Raw genomic sequence first — 6,611 nt, 5'->3', positions numbered from 1 at the left:
CTCTGATAAAAATTAGAGCAATTTGAAATAACACTTTGCCTCATCAAGAAATAAATTTTAAAAAATTAAATTAGCTAAAAGGAAATTTGATTGATTTAAAGAAAATCATGGATTGTATTTTTATATCTTTAAATGTGCAAGTTGTCTTATAAGTTTCCTTTTTAAGGGCAGCTAGGTAGTAAAGTGGAAGTCAGGAAGATCTGATTCAAATCTGGTCTCAGACACTTAACACTTTCTAGCTGGGTGACTCTAGGCAAGTCACTTAACCCCAATTGCTTCAGGGGAAAAAAGTTTCCTTTTTATATTATTGCATCAACAGAGTGACAACATGCCCAATAAATTTAAAGAAAACAGACAGATGTCAAGGAATTTACTTCAAATTCACACTAATTCAATTTCCTTTGTTCTATCCCTTTATGACATAATTTAAAATAAAAATTTTCCTTTGATTGCAAATAACCTAGCAACATAGTGAACAGCTAAAAAATAAGGAAGTGGGTATTTCTCAAGTAGGATTGCCTTCTCCCATTCCCTAAATAAAAGTCACTTTGGAGAAAATTATCAGTTAAAATTGAGTCAGATAGGTATACATTATAACCTCAAAATGTGTAAAAGCTCTCTAATTCCTTGATCCTGAATAAGTTATTTATTAAGGAAAAGATTTATGTCATTCTTTTCATCCATATGTTACGAGACTATTTAACATAGGACCTTTTTGCTATCATATTCAACAAATTAACAATCTAGTCTGATTTTTAGTTTAGGGAAATATTTTTGCCTGTCAGCTGAGTTTCTTTTCTTTTCTTTTTATTAGAGCTTTTTATTTACAAGATATATGCATGGGTAATTTTTCAGCAGTGACAATTGCAAAATCTTTTGCTCCAACTTTTCCCCTCCTTCCCCTTATCCTTTCCCCCAGATGGCAGGTTAACCAATACATGTTAAATATGTCAAAGTATAAGTTAAATACAATATATGTATACATGTTCAAACAGTTATTTTGCTGTACAAAAAGAATCGAACTTTGGAATAGTATACAATTAGCCTGTGAAGGAAATCAAAAATTCAGGTGGACAAAAATAAAGGAATTCATAATTCTATGTAGTGGTTCATAGTTATCTCCCAGAGTTCTTTCGCTGGGTGTAGCTAGTTCAGTTCATTACTGCTCTATTGAAACTGATCTGGTTCATCTCATTGAAAATGGCCATATCCATCAGAATTGATTATCATATAGTATTGTTGAAATATATAATGGTCTCTTGGTCCTCCTCATTTCACTCAGCATTAGATCATGTAAGTCTCTCCAGGACTTTCTGAAATCATCTTGCTGGTCATTTCTTATAGAACAATAATATTCCATAATATTAATATACCACAATTTATTCAGCCATTCTCCAATTCATGGGCATCCCTTCAGTTTCCAGTTTCTGGCCATAAAGTATCCTTTTGACAATCTGATTGATATAGCACAAATATGTAGACTTTTAGATGTAACACTAAAATTTTAGAACTATCTTCTTTATTATATTGATGTGTCCACAGTTATGGACATATGGAGACTTTGGTGATTCAAGACAATTCCATTAGACTTGGGATGGAAAATTCCAAACACAACTAGAGAGAAACTGTGGAGACTGAATGTGGATCAAATCACAGTATTTTCACTTTTTTGTTTGCTTTTTTCTTTCTCGTGGTTTTTATTTTTTCTTTTGGTCTGATTTTTCTTGCACAACATGACAAATAGTGAAATATGTTTAAATGGATGGCACATATTTAACCTATATTAGATTGCTTGCTGTGTTGGGGAGGGAGAAGGTAGGGAAGGGAGGGAGAAAAATTTAGAACATAAAGTTTTATAAAAATGTATGTTGAAGGGGCAGCTAGGTGGTTCAGTGGATAGAACACCCCCTAAAGTCAGGAGTACCTGAGTTCAAATTTGACCTCAGAAACCTAACACTTCTAGCTGTGTGACCCTGGGTGAGTCACTTAACCTCAATTGTCTCAGCCAAAAAAAAAGTATGTTGAAAACTATTTTTACATGTATTTGGAAAAATAAAATACTATTTTAAAAAAGATTTGAGTTTATTGGAAAGAACTGATGCAAAGTGAAGTTTGCAGAACTAAGAGAACATTGTACATAGCAACGGCAAACTCTTGTTTTGTTGTGAATGACTTTAGTTATTCTCAGCAATATAATAATCTAAGATAAATTCCAAAGGATTTATGATGAAAAATGCTATGTACTTCCAGAGAAAGAACTGATGAACTCTGCATGCAGATTGAAGTATACTGCTTTTCACTTTCTGTAATTTTTTTCCTTTTTTTTTCCTTTGGGTCTATGTGTTCCTTTACAATATGACTAATATGGCATTATGTTTTACGCAACTGAACAAATGTAACCTATAACAAATTGTTTACTGTCTCAAGGAGGGAAGGAGAGTGAAAATTTTGAATTCAAAAAATTGTTTTAAATGAATGTTAAAAATTGTATTTATGTGTAATTAGAGAAAAACTTTAAGAAGTTATTATTTTTTTTAAAATATCTGAGTTCAAGTCCTTCCTATAAACTTCATCTCAAAAATTCAGTATAACTGGAGTTATAATAATTAAGATGTTTTGTAGGTTGTAAAAGGGCTTTGTAAATGTGAACTAGTGATTATTATTTTACTGCTCCTTCCAAACTCAAAAATATTCAGTGGCTCTCTTATCTTTAATGACTAAAAGCCAGATTAACATTTGAGGCCTCAATTTTCATTTCTACCATTTTCCCTCCCCTCAAAAGAACTCTTTTACCAATAGTAGGGAAATTCAGAAGATGAAATTGGGGTGTAAGATAAGGATTCTTCTTCAGAAATGTTTAGTTTAAGATGTCTACTAGTCATTTACTAGTCTGAGATGTCCAATAGGCAGTTAGAGATGTGATACCTGGAGGTCAGCATATGCATAAAGGCTTAAAAAAAAGATCTGAGATTAATTCATATAGAGTTATTATTAATCCATAGATACTAATTCATAGAAGTTAATGTAATCACCAGGAGAAATAGTATAAAGGGACAAGAGAAGAAGGAAACACACATAGTTAGTGAGTTATTGTTGGTCCTTTGTTCTCAGGGAAGCTCATGAAATCAGGGAGGTGATGCCATAACCTGCAAGTGAATTGGATTTAAGTGAGAGAGGGCTGTGCAAGGTTACCTGCCTCGATTTTCCCTCTAGAGCTACCTGGATTCAGTGACAAGATATAGTTCAAGATGACTGGAAATGGCTCTAGATGAAATGGGAGACCGTGGTCCTTTTAAGGTAACATCTTCAATAGGACTTAGTTCGACTGAAGTTGCACCCATTCAGTGATTAAAATTCAGTAGCAATTTATGCCTAGAATAATAATCCAGTAAATGAGACTGAGTAGTAGTGTGAACAAGAAAGAGGAAAATCAGGAGGAGATGGTGACAATGTTAAAAGCTAATGAAAGGCTAAAAGGGTAAGAACTGATAAAAAGTTATTTGATTTGTCAATTTAAGAGATCACTGGTAACTCTAGAGAGAGCAGTTTCAGTCAGGCTACAAACGACTAAGAAAAAAGTTAGGAGAGAAAATGGAATTAACACCTGTAAATGGTTTTCTCGTGGAGTTTAGTTATGAAACAGAGGAGAATTATAAGGTAATAACTAACAGGGATAGATAGGTCAAATGGCAGTGTTTTAAGGAAGTGGTGCCTGTAGGTACATAGACATTATCTATTTCAAAAAACAAAACAAAACAAAACCAACTTGCTCTTATTTTGAACTTCCCTGTTTTTTCAAATGGGCAGGCAAAGGCAGCTGGATATTATGATGGATACAGTGGAGTCAGCTAGGAGTCAGGAAGACTAAGTTCAAATTTGGCTTCAAACACTTACTAGCTGTGTGAACCTGGGAAGTCATTTAACCCCATTTGTCTCAGTTTCCTCATCTGGAAAAGGCAATGATAAACTACTCTAGTATTTTTACCAAGAAAACCCAAATAGAGTCATGAAGAATTAAAGAAGAAATAACCGAACAACAATGACAACAAATCAAAATTGTGGCCATTTTCCTATTCAGCCAGACTCTCAATTTCAGTGTCAAATTCAATTCCTCATCTTTACTTAGCTCCCATATATAATCTTTCATCAAGTCTTATGGTTTCTTCCTTCACAGCATCTCTCTCAGATAATTCATCCTCTTCTTTTGACTCACATAGCAACTATTCTGACACATCTCCTCATCACCTTATTTCTTGGACTATTGCAATAGCCTTCTGGTTAGTTTACTGCTCAGATTTATCCCCAGTATAGTCCATCTGTGAAACAAAAAAAACTCAATAGATGGAGAAAGATTGAAAATTAATAAAAACACTGAGTTGATAGAGCAGGTAGTCTCCTAGAAAAGAATGGGTGGGATGAGGTCAAGAAAGCATGTAGAGGGATACACTTTGCCATGAAAAAAAGATCATTTCTTCATGTGAGATAAGGGTGAAGGAATAAATATTTCAAAGGAAGAAATACGAACTATCAACAATCATTTTTTAAAAATGCTCTAAATGACTGATAAAATATGCAAATAGAAATAATTCTGAGGTTCCACTTCACACATCAGATTAGCAAGGAGGAGAAAAAAAAAGGAAAATAGCAATTATTAAAATTGTCATAGGAAAGTAGGGATATAAATGGATTGGTAAAGCTGTGAACTGGCCCAGCCATTCTGAAAATCAATTTGGAATTATGCCCCCAAAGTCACTAACCTGTGAGAGTTCTTCAATCTACCATGGAGAATTTAAGCTAATAAGATAAAAGAAAGAAAAAGAGAAATCCATCCATAGTATGTATACACACACACACACATATACATACACAGAGATACATAAATATATACATACACACTTATGTGAATATTATATATATATATAGATCCATCCATAATATATACATATATATATATACATGTATACATACAGAGGCCCACAAATATATACATATATACATACACACATATATGTGTATATATAGAGAAAGAGAAAGAGAGAGAGAGAGAGAGAGAGGAGAGAGAGAGAGAGAGAGAGAGAGAGAGAGAGAGAGAGAGAGAGAGAGAGAGAGAGAGAGAGAGGAGAGAGAGAGAGGAGAGAGAGAGAGAGAGAAAGAGAGAGAGAGAGAGAAAGAGAAGGAGGGAGGAAGAGAGGGAGAGAGAGAGAGAGAGAAAGAGAAAGAGAGAGAGAGAGAGAGAGAGAGAGAGAGAGAGAGAGAGAGAGAGAGAGAGAGAGAGAGAGAGAGAGAGAGAGAGAGAGAGAGGAGAGAGAGAGAGAGAGAGAGAGAGAGAGAGAGAGAGAGAGAGAGAGAGAGAGAGAGAGAGAGAGAGAGAGAGAGAGAGAATGCATTATCCTGGAATTATCAAAGTATTTTCTATATCCAGTTCTAAAAGAAAACTTGTACAAAAATATCTCCTAAAACAATCCCCAAATTTAAAAAATCCTAACTATGATTGGATGCAATAAAAATACCATTCATGTCTTTCAAAATTCTTTTGGATATCAACAGATTATAATTTTGTCAGAGATTCTCATTTTATAATGCTGGACCTGGAATTTAAATCTTGCCTCAGACACTTTGTTGTGGACATGCACACAAACAACAGTAAAAAAGAGGACATAGTTGAGGAGTTCAAGAAACACAAAGATCTACAAATCATTTATACCAAACAAATTACAAGCCTGACATGGAGTCATGATATAGATGGAACAGGGGATGTCAGTTATTTAGTTATCTATGAAATCTGCTAGTTATCTCTGCCAAAAGCAGAATAGCTTATAAATTATTAATTTCTCTTGATGATAAATTTCTTATCATCAATGGAAAGGCTAGAAGAATTAATTAATTCAAATAAGATGAAGTATTTATAGACACAAATGGAAAGTCTGAACACATGGGTTGTTCTAAACATCAATTCTATAAGCACAGGATGAAAGGATGTGATAACTCATAAGAAGAAAGATTCTGAGATTTTAATGGAATAATAGCTAAACATGTAAACATGATCTGAAAGCCAAGAAAAACTAGAAATGATCTTAAACTTCATCGAAAAAAAGCACATAAAATTACAAGTTAAAACAACTTTGAGTTTCTACCTCATGTCCTTTAGATTGGCAAATGTGATTTTAAAAAGGGAAAATTATATTTTAAAGGGGTTTCAGAAAAACAGGTATGCCAATGAGCTGTTCATAGGGTTAAAAATTGATCTAATTATTTTAGAAATTAATTTTGAGAACTATACCTTAAAGGACACTAAACTGTATGCTCATGTTATTACTATGACTATTCACTCAGAAAGAAGATTAAAGAAATAGAAAAGAGACAAAATATAAAAATTATTTATAGCAGCAGAGAACTGAAAACTCATGAGATGAACCTAAAAGGGATACCCATCCATTGGGGAATGGTTTGAACAAGAAATGTTAAATAAATGAAGTTAGTACATTGTAAAAAAAAATAATGAAATGTATGGTTTCTGAAAAGCTTGGAAATATTCCTTTGAATTGATGCAGAATGAAATAAACAGAAAGAACCAAAGGAAAAAAATACAATAACATTATAAAGAAAAAACA

This window comes from Sminthopsis crassicaudata, chromosome 6 (genome assembly GCF_048593235.1).
Source record: "Sminthopsis crassicaudata isolate SCR6 chromosome 6, ASM4859323v1, whole genome shotgun sequence".
NCBI lineage: Eukaryota > Metazoa > Chordata > Mammalia > Dasyuromorphia > Dasyuridae > Sminthopsis > Sminthopsis crassicaudata.
The sequence above is the reverse complement of the archived record's forward strand: the minus strand, read 5'-3'. Positions refer to the sequence as shown.